Raw genomic sequence first — 18,367 nt, 5'->3', positions numbered from 1 at the left:
TTATTATGATTGCGATTACCGCAATTGCATCTGCATCAGTAGCTGCATCATCGAAGCTTTTATTAATAAGATTGTTATTGCTTACATGTTGAATGGCGTTAAATGCAGCTCAACGCTTGGCGTTGCCATTGACGGTGCCGTTTCTATCGATAGCGAACACAAGCGGGGCTCCTCGAATCAACTCATCATACTGGAAATCATCAAGCAAATTTGTTAACTTTGTGAGTGGAAGTATGTCTCGCCATAGGGCAAGTTCCCTGAGAGGAAGTTCGTGCCGTTGCAGGTGATGAGGGCGTTGCTCGCGTCTCTGAGAGAATCCCCGAAAGCAAGAATCTCACGGAAAGCCGTAGCTGCGACCGGCGATGATACATATTGATCCGGGTTTTTTACAACCTGGATTATTACCACGAAATTTGGCCAAAACTCCTATCAAGAGTTTACCGTATCACTTTGGGTTTACTCTTTAAGCACTAGGTATGCTACATTGCTTCTCGGTTATGATAACTCTAGCAAATGGGGGGAACAAGTTCTTAGGAGACATGTCAATGTAAAGGGTAAAAGGGATGGTTATCTTAGTGAAGATGAAAATAGATTACACCTAGGAGTTGAGTAAATGCATAGATTTTTCAAAGGACTAGCCTCCAACTACACATGGGCTGCGCTTGCATCACTAAGATTTGGAATCTATCACCATCATTAGAAAACACATCACCCTAGCACACAAGTCAATATCCACATCATGGTGTCATTTGGATCTTACACAAAAGCTTACAAGCATGGACCCCTTCTGTCATATGCTTATATGTATTTATATATATATGGGGGGATTAAAGTCAAAGCAGCTTTTGGAAGTCGTTTTTTATCATCTCAATAACTCCTAAGAAAAAGTGAATTTCAAGAAAATTCCAGCTTTGCCCAATCAGTTTCGACCTGATCTACAAAGTTGCAGAAGAAACTTTTTTTCAAATTCCTCACGGATTTGAAGTTACGAAGGCGCAAGCTGCTGGCTATATACAATTTGCTTCTCTCTTTCACCACACCAACTTTCTATTCTATCCTTCTTGTAAATATATTATAATAATATGATTTGGGCACCCACCTCTTGTAATCTAGCTCCATTTCTCTATTTTATCTACCACCACCCTTGGCTTCTTGCATAATGACCAAGGTGGGAACTTGTCCCATCCACTATTCTCCATATTTTCAAAGATGCCATACATCATCTAAGATTATGTTAATCAAGAAGATTAGCTTAATCTAATCCCTCATGGAGGCTATATAAAGAGCCCATGGAGAATGAAGAGGGGGAGAGAGAGACAATGACAAGCCCATGAGAGCACTCTAGAATATCCTCATCTCTTTGAGGTAAGCTATGAGTAAGTTCTCTTATTATGTAGTATAATGACAAGCTTCCTCTACCTCTTCTCCTCTTATCTCCCTCTCTTCTCATCTTCTCATTCCATGAATACATAATGGAAAGCTTCCTCTACCTCTTCTCCTATTATCTCCCTCTCTTCTCATCTTCTCATTCCATATAGCATAATGACAAGCTTCCTCTACCTCTTCTCCTCTTGTCTTCCTCTCCTCTCATCTCTCTCACTCATATTTTAATATGGTGTCTAGTACATATATTCTCTCTTGTAAATTTGTGTCTTGGTTCTCTTGATTCTCTTTGAGAAAAGGGATGTCCTAGCCCATCCTCCCTTTGGCTAGGTGGTGCCCCTCTTTAGTTCTCTTAGTGAGGATTGGAGGTTAGATGGGTAAGAGGCAACCCATTCATTATTTCAGCCCTCATTTTTTGTGCCCCCACTGAGAACATTCTCAACCACAATTCTCTACCTCCTTATGTGGGACGATACAACACATAGTGGTACATCCTCTACAACCAGTGCTCCAAGTGGCTCTTCTCCAACGCCTTTACCAACTCTTTTTGAAGCTAGTTGAAGTCCACGACTCCCACAATGGTCTCCTAAGGAAGCCCAAGAAAGAAAGTATGCCTATCGGATGACGGTATGTATGCGGGTAAAAGGTGTTCACTTTAGAAATTCCATTCTCTCACAACGGAAAAAATCATGTTGCCATCAATTGCTAGGTTCTCATAATTGTGGTGAGTGTTTTGAAAACAAAGTGAAGGCCCGTTCAAGAGGTCATTGTCTCCAAATCATCAAATTTCTCTCTCTCTCTGGCCTAATTCACATCAAAGGAGGACAACTATGCATGAACGGTGTGGAGTTTTGTAGAAGTGCAAAGTATGGAGACTACCTTCAACTGTTGTTAGCTCGAAGGTTGGGTGTGGTTGAAAAGGTGGCCATCACACCTTATGAAATATATGTCGCCGAGGATGGACACACTAAGGTAAGAACAATCACTGGTGAGAAAATTCTCCGTATAGCAAAGTTGGTGGGTTCTAAAAAGAAACACTCTGGGAAAAATCCTTCATAATTCAAGAAAGTGCATTCCCTCTACTCCCTTAAGTAGTCTCCACTCATGAATAATAATAATGGCCCGAATTTCTACACCTTCCACTCTGTACAAAACATCCGAGTTAATGTATACATCAGTAGGAAGATTTTCTTCCAGCAGCGTCTTGTCATGTACTTTGGGGCTGAAAGATTAAGGGAGATTCTTGTATCACCAGAATCTATAATCTTCCCAATGCTAGACTATAATGCATCCTTCAATGTACACGTCTTTATCTTATTATAATAGTTTTTCATGAATCACCACGAGTTGTATGGACCTATCCATCCACTTGCTATGCAAACTGTGCATATTGTAGCTAGCACGAAGCTTAGATTCCAAGGCATTATTAGAAGCATAATGGGGCCTAGACGTCTTGCTGAAATCAATGCATCTGTGGATCCATTCATCCTTCCCCTCATAAAATACAACTTAAGTCTAGATATGTTCATCTTTGTACTCTACTAAGACAACATGGTATTTCCAAGTTTTTTTGGGCACAAAGGGGAGAAAGCTCTAGACTTTTTGGATGACTTAGAAATGGCCTTCCTAGTCACAGGCCGAGATGATGAAGCAACCAAAGTACGGGCCTTCTCTTTAGTTCTAAAGGGTGATGCTCGAGTGTGGTATCAAGCTCTGTCAGAGGCTGCAAGGGGTAATTGGGAGGATCTCAAGACCGCATTCATGCACAAGTACCAAGATATAGAGCCACCTCAAGATATTTGGAGATAACTCTTAGATCTTCGCCAAACCGTACCAGGGGAGTACCAAGCCTAGGAAGGCATGTTTATAAAATTGTGGGATAAATGGACAACCTCCTTAGTCGAGGGAGAAAGAGTACCTGATTGCCTTAAGAAAGATTGTTTTCTAGCCGGACTTCATCCTCTACTAAGGAAGAAGGTCAAAGAAAGTTTTCCACATCCTATGAAGAATCTGTCACTTATGCCAGGGAGAAAGATAGAAAATTGAAGTATCAAGCCCAATTGAAGGGGGGAGTTGAGCCCATGCAGGTTTTACCAACCATGCCAAGGCCTAGAGAAATGCAGAGGTCCCACCTAAACCAGAGATGCCACAACAAGAGCTCCTACAACACATTACTAATCAACTTGAAAGCCTTTCGTTAAATTTAGTGCAAGGAGTACGGCCCCCTCCCCTCATAAATGAAGGCAATCGAGGTCCAAGAAGACAAAAAAGAGAGTATGTTTGCTATAATTGTGGGGAGACTGGCCATGGTATGTACTTTTGCCCTCATCCTATGCGTTTTCCAAGAAATGGATTCCAACCAAGAAGGAGGGGACAACAAGTGAAACCACCTAGGGAAATGTTTATTCCACCGAATCCAAGGCCTCCACCACTGGTTCAAGTTCTCCAGCATCCTCAACCACTTGTAGAGGTGCCGCCCTTGCCTGTCCAGCCCTGCCAGAGAATCATGATGTCAGGATAATTAGTTTAGATGAGAGTGATGTCAAAGGGAAGACCAAAGTAGTAGAGGTTGAAGCAATGCTGGTGAAGAAAGCTCGTAGAATTGAGACAATGGAGCCTACACCACCAAAGGAGGTTGAAAATATGGAAGAGGAGGCAGAGTCATCAATGGCTGCAAAGACACGCAATAGTAAAAAGGAGAGGGGTCGCTCATGCCGACACATACTAGAGCTTACGATTTACTTGCTGATGTGAGGGATCAAGGGCCAAAAATTTCATGGCCACAATTACTACATCTATCTCCAACAGTGTGACGACAATGGTCAAAGATGGTAAGTATTAGATCCATGAAGAATAGACATGTGAATGCAATCTAGACTAGAAAGATAAAAGATATTGTGCCTCTAGTGGAAGCCGAAATCAATGGGCTGAGAGTGTCAAAGACATATGTGGATGGAGGTGGAGAGATTTGTGTCATGACGGAAAAGTTGATGCATCGTTTGGGATTATAGGTAAATGAAACTACTAAATTTGGGGTCAAAATGGCTAACAATGTAGTAATAAATTGTTTGGGAGTTATAAAAAAAGTCAAGGTAAAGGTGTATGGAGTGCAATTGGAGCTTGACATGTATGTTATGCCAGTGAAGAGGGACAGCTATCCGCTCATTCTTGGGCGACCATGGCTAATAGGAATGAAAGCCAGACAAGATTGGGAGACAGGGGCTTTAGAGCTAAGGCCACAAAAGGGGTTGCAGAAAAAATGGAAGAGCACTATCTACAACATGAAGGAAGGCCAACAGGAGGATCTTGTGTTAGAGACCACCGCTGATGAATGGAGTTCCAACGAGGGTTGGTTATCTATGACAGAGGGAGAGTCTTCTAATGAGGAGAAAGAAAGCTCTCTAGAAGTGATAGGGATTACATTAAAAGGGCCTTCTAGTAGTGAAATTCTGTAGCAACTTCCAAAGATTGAGAAGGAGGGGTTATAAAAAATGTTGGCTAAGGATCTATCAGCTGAGAAGAAGGCAGCCTACATGGAAGTGGTGATAAAATACTCTGCACTTTTTATTTCTAATTATGAACACATCATAGGTGTAATAATAGTACAACATCACATTAATCTAAAAGAGATAGCACAACCCCATTGGTGTAGCGACTACGACGATTGAGAGTAGTTCAAAAAAACGCTCTACTCACTGAGGTGCAATGACTTTTGAAAGCAGGCTTTATCTATCCAATAGGGAACTCAGAGTGGGTTTCACATGTGGTGGTGATACCCAAGAAGAATGGAAAATGGAGGATTTGTATGGATTACAAGCCGCTAAATGCTGGAACAAAGAGAGATCCCTTTCCTCTTTCCTTTCAAGATAAAATACTCAACGAGGTGGCCGGGCATGAGAGATACATTGTTTGTGATGGGTATTCAGGTTATTTCCAGATCCGAATAGCTGAGGAGGATCAACAGAAGACCACCTTCATTATACCTTGGGGTTGTTTTGCTTACAAAATAATGCCATTTGGATTAACAAATGCCCCAGCTACCTTCCAGCGATTCATGAATTATATCTTCCAGCCATATTTTGGGAAATCCATTAGGGTCTTTATTGATGATTTTTGTATTTATAGTTCTAAGGCTCTACATCTAGGGAAGGTGGATGAAGCTTTCAACTGCCTCGCACAAATGGGGGGGCAGTTAAACCATGAGAAGTGTCGCATTGGCGAAAGCAGTGTAGCTTTGTTAGGGAATGTCGTAAGTGAGAGGGGCATTGAAGTAGATCCAAACAAAGTTAAGGCCCTATTGGCAGTGCCATCACCATCTTCTGTGAAGCAACTAACCTCTTTCATTCAGAAGGTGCGATATATGGGGCGGTTCATTCATCTCCTCTCCCAATTAATATTTCCACTGCAACAGTTAACCCACTCTGAGGAGCTCCTGTGGAGTGACGAAAGTGAAAGGTGCTTTCACAAGGTGAAGAAGGCTCTTTGCACCCTTCCTATAATTTTACAACCTTGTTGGGATCAAGAGTTTTTTGTAAACCCGAGTTTTGGGGACGATGCTCTAGGGGCAGCACTAATACAAAAGGATGCTAAAACTGGCCTAATGAGACCAGTTTACTTATCTAGCAAAGTAATGACATCATCTGAACGAGGGTACAAAATGGTCGAGGTGATGGTTGTCTCTAATGTTTGCTGTAAGAAAGTTTCGTCCTTATCTTCTCCCTAGGCCGTTCACAGTGATCACGACAGAAGAGCATTTTCCCTATGCCTTACAACACTTGGATGTTTAAGCCAGAATCGCTAAGTGGGTGATACAACTCCAAGAGTTTGACTGCACCTTCAAGATGGAGGTTCTACTCGAGCTTGCATAGCTGATTTGTTGACCTATAGATGCCATCAAAAGAAGGAAAAGGAGAAGGGAAAGGTAAAAGAGGAGACATCTCCTCTTGAGGAGCCGCTACGGGTGGAGAATGCCCATGCCCTCTACTTTGATGGGACCTACAAGCGTATTAAAGACAGAGCGGCAGCAGGAATAGTGGTGTTCAGTCCTGAAGGTGACAAACTTTATGGAGAAGGTATTAGCTTGGAGGATGTCCATTCTAATAATGAGGCAGAATATCAAGCCTTGCTTTTAGATTTGAGGTGGTGTCTTTCACATGGTGTCACTCAACTTAATGTTTTTGGGGATTCTATGCTAATTGTTAAGCAAATGAAAGGAATCTGGGCTTCTAAAAATGATAACTTAGCAGTGAAAATGAGAGAAGCTAGTACTCTCATGAGAAAGCTACAGAAAGTCCAAATCTATTTTGTGCCAAGGCACACAAATGGCAACGCAGATGCTCTAGCAGCTGAAAATTTGAAAGAGGTAATGGTGGGCATCATTGCAATAAAGCTTCCCTTGCTTCAGGGTAAGTTTCAACTACAAGATGTGCTTTATTTTCTTGAGCATGGTGAGGCACCTACACATATGAGTAAGAGTGAGAAAAGGTGGCTGGCTACTAAGGCCACTAAATACCGCTTGATAAATGATGTGTTGTATTGCAAAGGAAAGGATGCAGTGCTTAGAAGGGTGCCAACAGCAAAGGAGATTATGGATGTGATTAAGAGCTACCATGAGGGGGTTTGTAGTGGATATTTTGCTCAAGAAATAACCAGCAGGAAGATTCTCCAAGCCAGTTTTGTGTGGCCTAGTCTACATCGAGATGTGCAATATTGGTGCCGCACTTGTGATGATTGCCAAAAGGCCAGACCAAGGAAGCTAGTGCATGAGAAACAAAATCCCATAACTACATATGGCCCATTTGAGAAATGGGGGATTGATGCAATAGGGCCACTCCCATGAACTCAATTTGGCAAGGAATACATCATAATGGGTGTGGACTACATGACGAGGTGGGTAGAGGCTTCAGCAACTAGTAGGATCACAGCCCAAGAAGTGGGAAATTTTGTGTTTGAAAATATTTGTTGCAGGTTTGGAACACCTTTGGAAATTATCTCTAACCGAGGTCCTGGTTTTAGGGCAAATCTAGTGGGGGAGCTAATGGAAAGGCTAAAAATCAAGCAGAGGCACTCTACTCCCTACTACCCACAGTGTAATGGTTTAGTTGAAAAAGTGAATGGGCTGATTTGTAATATAATTACCAAGCAAGTGCACATGCACCCCAAGCACTGGGATAAAAATTGTGTGCAGCTCTTTGGGCCTACAGGACTTCATTCAGAACCTCACTTGGCTATACTCCATTTCAACTCATCTATGGCCAAGAGGCTTTGCTTCCTATAGAGGTGGAACTGGCCAGTTTGCCTGTTTTAGTAGCCAGTCAAGAGAAGAATCAAGATAAGAAGTTAGAGAAAAGGATCTTGGATCTAGAGAGGCTGGAGTTAGATGGAGAAGCAGCAGTCCAACACTATTCCATGCAGGCTAAAGAGAGGAGGAAGACATTTAATAAGAAGTTGGTTAGCAAAGACATAAGGGAAGGATCACTTGTGCTACACTATCATAACCGCTTTGACAACAGAAAGGATGCTAAACTTTTGTTCAAGTGGGAAGGGCCATTCATGGTCATAAGGAGATATCCAAATGGCAGCTATAAGCTAGGTGACATAGATGGGAAGGTTCACAAGACAAGGGTAAATGGATGGCACGACTGAAGCCTTATTTTCAAAGAAATATGAACACTTCAGAGCAATCATTCAATGAAGAGCCACAAATGAGGGGGTGCAGTCCACCTTGCTCTATTGGACCATCATTAGTAAGCTAGAGGCATGGATGCCTCTAGCCTAAGGGGAGGGCTAATGATCAGGGTTTTTTACAACCCGGATTACTACCACAAAATTTGGCCAAAACCCCTATCAAGAGCTTACCATATCACTTTGGGTTTACTCTTCAAGCACTAGGTATGCTACATTGCTTCTCGATTATGATAACTCTAGCAAATGGGGGGAACAAGTTCTTAGGATGCATGTCAATGCAAAGGGTTAAAGGGATGGTTATCTTAGTGAAGATGAAAATGGATTACACCTAGGAGTTGAGTGAGTGCATAGATTTTTCAAAGGACTAGCCTCCAACTACACATGGGCTCCGCTTGCATCACTAAGATTTGGAATCTATCACCATCATTAGAGGACACCTCACCCTAGCACACAAGTCAATATCCACATCATGGTGTCATTTGGATCTTACACAAAAGCTTACAAGCATGGACCCCTTCTGTCACATGCTTATATATATTTATATATATATGGGAGACTAAAGTCAAAGCAGCTTTTGGAAGTCATTTTTTATCATCTCAATAACTCCCAAGAAAAAGCAAATTTCAAGAAAATTACCGCATTGCCCGATCGGTTTCGATCTGGTCTACAAAGTTGCAGAAGAAACTTTTTTCAAATTCCTCATGGATTTGAAGTTACAAAGGCGCAGACTGATGGCTACATGCAATTTGCTTCTCTCTTTCACCACACCAACTTTCCATTCTATCCTTCTTGTAAATATATTATAATATTGTGCTTTGGGCACCCACCTCTTGTAATCTAGCTCCATTTCTCTATTTTGTCTACCACCACCCTTGGCTTCTTGCATGATGACCAAGGTGGAGACTTGTCCCATTCACTATTCTTCATATTTTCAAAGATGCCATACATCATCTAGGATTATGTTAATCAAGAAGATTAGCTTAATCTAATCCCTCATGGAGGCTATATAAAGAGCCCATGGAGAATGAAGAGGGGGAGAGAGGGACAATGGCAAACCCATGAGAGCACTCTAGAATATCCTCATCTCTTTGAGGTAAGCTATGAGTAAGTTCTCTTATTATGTAGTATAATGGCAAGCTTCCTCTATCTCTTCTCCTCTTGTCTCCCTCTCTTCTCATCTTCTCATTCCATGAATACATAATGGAAAGCTTCCTCTATCTCTTCTCCTATTATCTCCCTCTCTTCTCATCTTCTCATTCCATATATCATAATGGCAAGCTTCCTCTACCTCTTCTCCTCTTGTCTTCCTCTCCTCTCATCTCTCTCTCTCATATTTTAATATGGTGTCTAGTACATATATTCTCTCTTGTAAATTTGTGTCTTGGTTCTCTTGATTTTCTTTGAGAAAAGGGATGTCCTAGCCCATACTCCCTTTGGCTAGGTGGTGCCCCTCTTTAGTTCTCTTAGTGAGGATTGGAGGTTGGATGGGTAAGAGGCAACCCATTCATCATTTCAGCCCTGAATATCATTATCGGCATGAGCAATTAGAATCATTGTCAGAAGCTGCATGGTCGCCCGCTGGTGCGTGCATGACCGACCACGCCATCAAACCTGGTCTCAATGATATCACGCCTACTGTCCGAGACGGCAGTCTCTGATCTCTTCAGCACGGGCAATAATATATTTGTGTAACTATTAATAAAACATGAAAAGAAACCATCCAAAACACGAATCTTTCTATCGAAGACAAAACAATTTTAGGCCAAGAGGGCCGTTTGTCTCTTTGGTGCGGGTACTTTTAATAGTTTTTTGTTTTAGTGTTGTACCAAATAGGTTTGATGAAGTGCCTGGAGGGAGCCTTTGTTGTGGTTGAGCTTCTTATGGCCATTCCAGGTGGTTTCACCCCCTTTTCTAAGTCTTTTTCCTTAAGCAAATAATGATATATGTGTATATACAGGGTTACTTTCTTTTTGTTTACCGACAATCAAGGTATGAAGTCCCTGATTTAGGTTAGGTATGTCTATGGGAGGTCTGAGCAGTTGTTTCCTCTTGCAAAGGCATTGTCAGGCACACTAAAAGACCTATTTTAGTAGGAAGTTCTAGTGACCCTATTCTACTAACCTACTAGGTGATCGTTCTGGGAGTTCTTGTTAGTCTAAGGGAGTTAGAGAAGCCTGCTCTTAAATATCAAGAGAAGAAAAAGTTCTGAAGCTATCTAAAAATACATATATAGAGGTATGTAAAAAGAGGTTCTAACCCCTATAAAAATAGAAAGAAAGAGAAAGAAAAATCCTTGAGCAGTTGTTTATCGCCTTGCGGAGGCCTGGTAGGTTCTTGGGGATGAGTCAAACCCGGGGCCGATGCCTTGTCTTTCTAGGAGTGCAAAATAGCTAAAAAGCCAATAAAACTAAGAGAATGTTGGAGCAAAAATAAAAGTGAACATCAGAAAAGGATTAAGTGTCGCCTCATGAGGGCTTGGTAGGTTCTTGGGTACCAAGACAGGACCTAAGGCCGATGCCTTGTTCTCCTTGGGTCACTACGCTCAGCTCCCTCCTTTTTACATGCCCGAGTATGGAAAATAAAAGCCTAAAAAAGAAAAAGTACTGAATGATAATCTTTCTTGCTTTGGCTATCTGAGTCCTCACCTAGTAGGAGCTCCTGGTTAAGTTGTCCTCAATTAGGTTGGTAGTTCATATCATTACTTAGGACAACCTCTTTGACAGTTCTTTTTATTTTGGATGTGTTGGAATAATCGGTTAGTGACTAGCTTTGAGCTATCTGTCAAATTATGCTAGGCCTACTCCTCGTGGATTTCATGCCTTGGTTTTGATAGGGGGTAGGGTGAGAGAGTTGTGATGTGTTTTATTGTATATCCATTTAGAATCAGCTTGATGCTCTTTGTGGTTGCATGCATATACAAATCTGTTTATGGAATTGGAGGGGATAATTTGACCTATCCCATGGTCACCAATGAGAGCTGATTTTTGTGCCTGATGTCGAGAATCACGTGATAGGGGGATGTGCTTGAGCTGCTGCGCCAAACACACACTGTATACACAATAGGAAGCTTACTCAAGAACACAATAAAAAATATGGAGGCTAAAACATTTTCTTGTTGGTTTTTTCTTCTTCTTCCACACACTATACAATGTACACAAATTATAGATAAGATATAACATAAAGGAAAGTCGGCTTCTAAGTGAAACAGTGCATAACCGACTACACTAATCTACTGGCGTTATATCTTTTCCAGTTGTAGGTAGGTGTAACAAACTAAATATAATAAGTGATAAGTTAGTGGCCATTTGAGTATCATAATGACCACTAACATGCTAAGTGTAGACGTGTGGACTCATCTAGCCAGGAGGTCCATCATCAATGTCTGCACGTGTTGAGCTTGCCATCTCAACACTCCTCCTCAAGCTCAAGTCTATATCTGCAACTTCAAGTAAGCTTCGGAAATCTCGAAGCTTCTCCGCACCCAATGCCTTTGTGAAAATGTCAGCTATCTAATCCTATGTGCTGACATATACCAAGTCAATCTCTCCTGCAAGTACCTTCTCTCTCACAAAGTGGTAGTGCACCTCAATGTCTTTTGTCCTAGCATGGAACACTGGATTCCTAGCTAGCTGTATTCTGCTCATGTTGTCACAATGAATGACAATTGGACCATCTCCCTACACGTGCAAATCACCTAATAATTTTTGTGGCCATACCACCTCACATGCTGCCATAGCAGCACCTCTGTACTCAGCCTCTGTACTAGATAAAGCAACTGCAGGTTGCTTTTTGCTACTCCATGTAATTGTTGCACTACCAAGGGAAAACATGAATCCACTTGTAGATCTTATGTTTGACATGCTACCAGCCCAATCTGCATCTGTGTATCCAAAGACCTGTACGTCCTTACCTGCCTCATAAAAAAGTACATAATGTAAAGTGGACTTCACATACCTCAATATACATCTAACTGCATCCAAATGAGGCTTTCTAGGCATCTATATAAACTAACTGACAAGGCTAATAGCATAGCTCAAGTCTAGCCTTGTGATAGTCATGCAAATCAAACTCTCTACTATCATCCTGAACATAGTAGGGTCTTCTATCTCATCCCCAACGTCAGCACGCAACTTTACATTTTTCTCCAATGGTACTGAAAGAGGCTTACATGCTGTCATACCATACTTGGATAACATATCCAAGCCATAGTGCCTTTGGGACATCCATATATCATCATCACATCTGATCACCTCAATACCAAGAAAGTAGTTCAACTCACCCAAATCTTTCATCTCAAAATTTTTCTTCAAGAAGTCCTTAACTTCAGCAATCCCATTGTCACTGTCACCTATAATGATCAAGTCATCCACATAGATAACTATGATGACCAAACCTGCATCTCCCTTTCTCACATAAAGTGAGTGATTAGCATCAAAAATACAAAATCCAATATTGACAAGATAGTTTCCAATCTTGTCAGGCCATGCTCTAGGTGCTTGCTTCAGTCCATAGAGCGCCTTCTTTAACCTGCACATGTATGTGGGATGCTCTAAATCCTTATAACCTGCTGGCCGCTCCATATACACTTCTTCTTGCAATTCACCATGCAAGAAGGCATTCTTAACATCCATTTTCTGCAAACTCCAACCTTTGGCTGCTACCAAGGCAATCACACACCTAACAATTGCCATCCTAGAAACTAGACTAAATATCTCGTCATAGTCTATGCCATATGTTTGAGCATAGCCTTTTGCAACTAGCCTAGTCTTATGCCTGCTAACTAAACCGTGTGCATTATGCTTGACTTTGTAAACCCACTTACAGCCAATAGCTTTCTTACCCTTAGGTAAGGGTACCAAATCCCAAGTCTTATTGGCTTCTAATGTAGCCATCTCCTCATCCATTGCTATATCCCAATGAACATGACTAATAGCATCCTCAAAATAAATGGGCTCAACATCCTCAACTAGTTTCACCATATAAGCATAATGGTGAGCTTCATAACCTTCAAAACCAAATCTTTTAACAGGGTATCTGACCCTGCTAGATCTGCGTACCATCGGATCACTTAATGGAGCCTTTATATTACTATGAGCTCTCTGTACACTTGGTATACTGAAGGAATGCCAAGCTCATCATCCAAACTCTTTAAACCACTAGAATCTCCATCAAATTCCAAATTACTGGTAGATGCATCATTACCATCCAACAATTTCTTCTTTCCTTTGTCCTTCCCTGCAACACTTATAGATCCACGTGAAGATGTGGGGCTACTCCTTAGTCTCGCAGACCAAGGGCTCATTGTAGGTGTAGTACCAGATGATGTTTCTGGTCCACTAAGACTCTGTGATTCTTGCTTATCTTTCTAGACATAGCTGTCCTAATCATTATCATCATCCAAAACATCACTAGCAGGTGTATACCAACTTCCCATCTCATCAAAGATAACATCCCTACTCACTCTGAACTCACTTGTGACAGGGTTATAATAGTGATACCCTTTCTGCTCTAAAGAGTATCCAATAAAAACACATTTTTATGTCTTTGGATCAAGCTTCTTCTGTAGCTCGTTTGGCACATGAATGTATACAACACATCCAAATACCTTCAAGTGTGATACATCAGGCTTGTTGCTAGTAAAGCATTCTTCAGGAGTCATCCCATGAATTGCATCTGTGGGAGTTATGTTCATAATATAAACAACAGTATGGATAGCCTCAGACCAAAAATGTTTGGGCATATTCTTTTTAGCCATGAATGCCCATGCAACTTTTACAATATGCGTGTTTTTTCTTTCTGCAACACCATTTTGTTGTGGGATATATCTTCAAGTAAATTGCCTCTTTATCCCATGAGTCCTCAAGAATCCACTAATGTGGGAGCTTTCGCTCAACCGCCAAGACCCACGAACCGCTTATTGTTCAAGCGTTCCAAGCGAGCTCTAATGGCTATCTCTCACCTAGCCGACGCATCGTCGATCCTACGAATGCAGTGAGCTTACCTTGATGCTCGATCGAGTACCCTCCTCTCTCTTGCACTTCGGTAGCTCCACGATCTTAGATGCTAGCTCAAGCATCCTCAAGCCTCCTCCATCTCCAAGCTCCATCCTCCATAGCCGCGCACGCAAGAGAAGAGAAGAGAAGAGAAGAAGAGGAGAGGAGATGGTGAAGAGCTTCACCCTCTTGATTCCTCACTCTCACACACACCCACTCCCTCACACTCTTACACTCCTGCTCTCAAGAGCACACACAAGCAAGAAGGAGAGAAGAAGAGAAGAAGAAGAAGACTCCTTTTGCCACACACCAAAAGAATGAGCTCCTCATTCACTTTTCAACTTTATATACAAAACTCTAAATCCCTTTTGGGCGGTCATCCCCTTTTCTCCTTTTTACATGGTCGGCTATAGCCTAGGCCCTTTTTTCCATTGTCCTTCTATCTTCCTAGCTTCCTTTTCACCGCCCCTCTACATTTACAAATTGCATGGGTGAGAGCCCGGCGCTCTTTTACAAGATTTTAGGGTGCGCCTTTTTATTTAAAAATGCACATTTCCCCTTTTGTATTTGCCTTGGACTTTTAGGGTTGCCCTTGCGCTTTTGGCATTTTCTCATTTTCTTTCTTCAGTCGGGCTACCTTTTTTCCGCCTTTGCCCTCCATCTTTTCCACTTTTGCTTTCTTCGTGTTGGGGTTAACATTATCCCCCTCCTAGACGAGTGCCAGTCCCATGGCACTCATTGTCGTAGGTAACAGGTGGTAGCATGCACCGAAGACGTGGGTGACAAGAACGCATGTGGTTTTCGTGGGGTTTGCATTGGTGGCCGGCACACGTGTTGGTTTGTTGGGGATTCTGCACAGGACTATTCTTTCCGGGCTTGTCGGATGGTGAGGGGTGAGCAGTCAGAGTTGGGTGTTGATGAAAATGAATGACACGTCTGTTGTGGTCTTCAACACCTGCAATTGAAAACCTCTCAAGTAGTCTCTCCCTAAGGGTAGTGCTAGTCTTTCCTATTGTGCACAATACATATTTGATTAGTTTGGGAGACAGGTCAAACTCTAAGCAAGCTAAGAGTATTATCATGCACTTGAGGACCCAAACTGTGAATATACTTCAGTGTAGGCATTACGTGAGTGCTTGTGCATACTTAGATATTACTTAGTCAGAAGACTGTTGGCCTGATTTCTTGTATAGCAAGGGGCTAAGTTGATAGAAAAATGTGTCAATGAAGACGTGGAGTACACTTGAAGATTGTTGGAGACGTCATTATGGGCTTTCCATTGTCTTTCAAGCCTTGCTTACCTCGGTGGATTATAAGGGCGTTGAGATGAGTGCGAAGGAATATCGTGGGCGAGGCGATCTTCATAGGTATGTCCCGCCCTTAATGTGCCCTCAACAATTGTGGGGGATGTATGAAAGGGCTAGGGGATTAGGGACGGAGCCAGCTGACCAAGGTCGCTAGTCATACCTAGTTTGAGGACCCCTAGGTGCGGTGCTGTGATCTGTGTGCTTTTCTTTCTTTCTTTTTTGTTTTTTGAATATAATAGCATGAGGAGGCGCATACATGGAGGCAACGGTACAAGGGCATGATAGGAGTTTTACTCTTCGTCATCTGAATAGTGGGTAAGGATTGGTGGAGGGCGGGGGGCCTTGTTAAGGAATTTTCGACTCAACAAGTAGTCTTTGATGTGGAGGCGGATTTTGAGGGTGGTGGTAGAAAGAAAGGGGTGGTTGCACTGGGTGAATTTGCTGTCGTTCATGTCTTCAAGTAGTGCACCACAGAAAGATGGCAACAAGGAAGCACGCATCATGAGACGAGTCATGGTGTTGCTGTCTATGGCGTTGGGGTCAAAATAGAGGGGTGGGAGGTGGCATTCTTGGGGTGCGGGTTCTTGGTGGACTAGGATCCTAATTAACCTAAGATAATTACAAGTGGACTAGGATCCTAATTAACCTAAGATAATTACAAGTGGTGAATTCTCTAAGAAATTTATCTATAGAGCTATACAAGTCGGGGAGGGTGAAAAGGAGGGCGTTTCTATGGGAGGTGCTATTGGTATTATAGATGATGGGAAAATCGAACTTACCGTGGATGGATGGGTTGAAGTCCACTCCTACCCTTCGAGGATACGGCATAAAAGTGAGTTCGTTTCTCTCTGAAGGGAGGGTTTTTGCAAAATGCCATCCACACTTCCAGGTTGACGTAAAAAATGCATCTCCTCCAGGTGGATTGGCAATTATAGCCTTCCACTGATCAAGGCACCTGGAGGACTTTATCTTGCCAAAACTCGCGGTCCTCGGCTCCCCAAGCAGTTGGGTGAGCCTCACGCTCCGCTAACCATTTGGCTTTGAGCCTGGCCCCCATGGCAATGACATCCTCCACCAGCTGAATGGGCAGTATCCTATTCAAGGCAGTGGAAAACTCAAAGCGCAGGTCAAAGGAGTGACGGTTATACTCCTGCTGTTCCCAGATAATCATTTCGGCACGGAATTCAGCAGGGGAATCTTGGGTGCGCAGTAGGAGAGGGGCAGGCTGTCTCTGGACAGCTCTGGCATTCAGCTTTCTTCTTGCCTTCAAAACCATCTCTTTCCTACGGTTGGTTTGGGCCGCTCTTCACTCGGCAGATGTATCAGGGGACTATACTTCGGCTTGTTGTGATTGAGGGGGTGGTGGGACATATTCCTCCTCCTGAGGTCCCAGATCGAGCTCCAGTTCACCCCCTTCTGCTTGCTCATCTTCTTGTGTTTTCTCCTCTGTGAAACCAAGGTCATCTATCTCCTGTGCCGTCAGGCCTACCTGTGCAAGATATCTTCTCTGCTCTTCTAGGCTCTGCGGCGGGCCTCCTAGCTGCAGCGGCACGTGTAGGGCTACTGTGAGAGCTCTGCCGCAATCGTTAGTTTCCTTTGCAGCTGATCATTGGCTTCATCTCCTTCTAGTCTAGTGGCGTGGAGCAGTGTTTTGAGAAAGGTGTGCTGTTGAGCTATCATGGAGAGCTGGGCTGCTTCTGCCTGATTCTTAGCCAGCACCCTGTCTCCTTCGGCCTTGGCTAGCCAGCGTGCTAAGTCCCGTACTCTATGCTCGTTATGATCGGACCATTCTTTTTCCCTTCTCTCCATATCTTCCAGGCTCTCCCCCTGATGGAGGGTCATTGCCATGAGTTGTTGCTGCTGGGCCTCGAGCTCACGGTGCAGGCGAGACTGCTCCTGGTATTCCTCTGCGATTTGCGCATTGAGCTGGTCCAGCTTCACTTGCATCCTTCGCACCTGTTCTGCCCTTAATTGATCCAGCTCTGCAGCCTCCTGTCTGCAGATAAGACTGATCATTCTTGCGCCGAAGTGGGCATTCGTTTCCCTCTCCCCATTGAGATGCTCCATCAGGATTTTCCTTCTTCTCTCCGAGGCAGCGTCGTGTTCCTTCAGGGCTCTTAGTTCTTCTGCCTCCTTAGTACCGGCCTCCTCCCTGAGCACAGTGATTTTCCTTTGATATTCTATTATCTGCTTCACTCTGTCCAGCTGGAGGGCGGCTTATGATTCGCGTTCCGCTGCTAGCTCCTCCACGGCTATCCTTCTTTCCTGCCTGGCTCTTTGCAACTGTGCGAGCAGCTCCTTCACGTACTCATCGTAGTGGCCTGCTAGAGGTGGGGGGTGGGGCATGGTTGTAGTGGTGGCAACCTCTTCTAATTTTTATCTTTTCACTTCTGACCTTGGCTCCAGTTTGGCCGTGGCTGCCCTTTTGGCACCTAAAGCTGGGGTGGCCACGGCCGCTTCCCTTGCCAGCTCCCTCTCCACCAGAAACTGCAGCCAGGTGACCACTTTGCTCTGATCGATTTTTGGGGTGTGCCCCTGGGTGGCGGTGGCAGGGGGTGTCACCATGATAGGGGTGGCTTGCATAGGTGGCATGAGGAGAGGGGAGGCTGGCCTGATTGGGTTCTTTCCTTTTCCTTCTGCAAGAGGCAGGTGCACAATTTCCGACACACCAGTGCTGGGACCGGGTGCCTCAGGTTGGTACAGACCCCCTACTCCTTCCACGTCTCTTCTTCGCTGTTCCTCGATGGAGTGACGGGTCGCCAGCTCCAAATCTTATTCTTCCCTCCTTCTCAGCTCCTCCTCGGCCCTCTTTTTTCTTTCCTCCTCTTCCCTTATCGACTCCCTTTGAGCCCATTCGAGCTCTTCCTTCTCTTTCCTCCTTCGCTCTTCCTCTCTTTTTCCGTGTAGGGCCTTAGTCCATTGTTCCGCCTTTCTTTTTGGTGTAGCCTGGGGTTCTGCCTCCTCGTCGGTGTCTATTTCCATTTCATCAGACTGCTC

This window comes from Lygodium microphyllum, chromosome 14 (assembly GCF_053477565.2).
Source record: "Lygodium microphyllum isolate KBCC chromosome 14, Lygodium_microphyllum_v1.1.10, whole genome shotgun sequence".
NCBI lineage: Eukaryota > Viridiplantae > Streptophyta > Polypodiopsida > Schizaeales > Lygodiaceae > Lygodium > Lygodium microphyllum.
Note: the sequence above shows the minus strand (reverse complement) of the source record.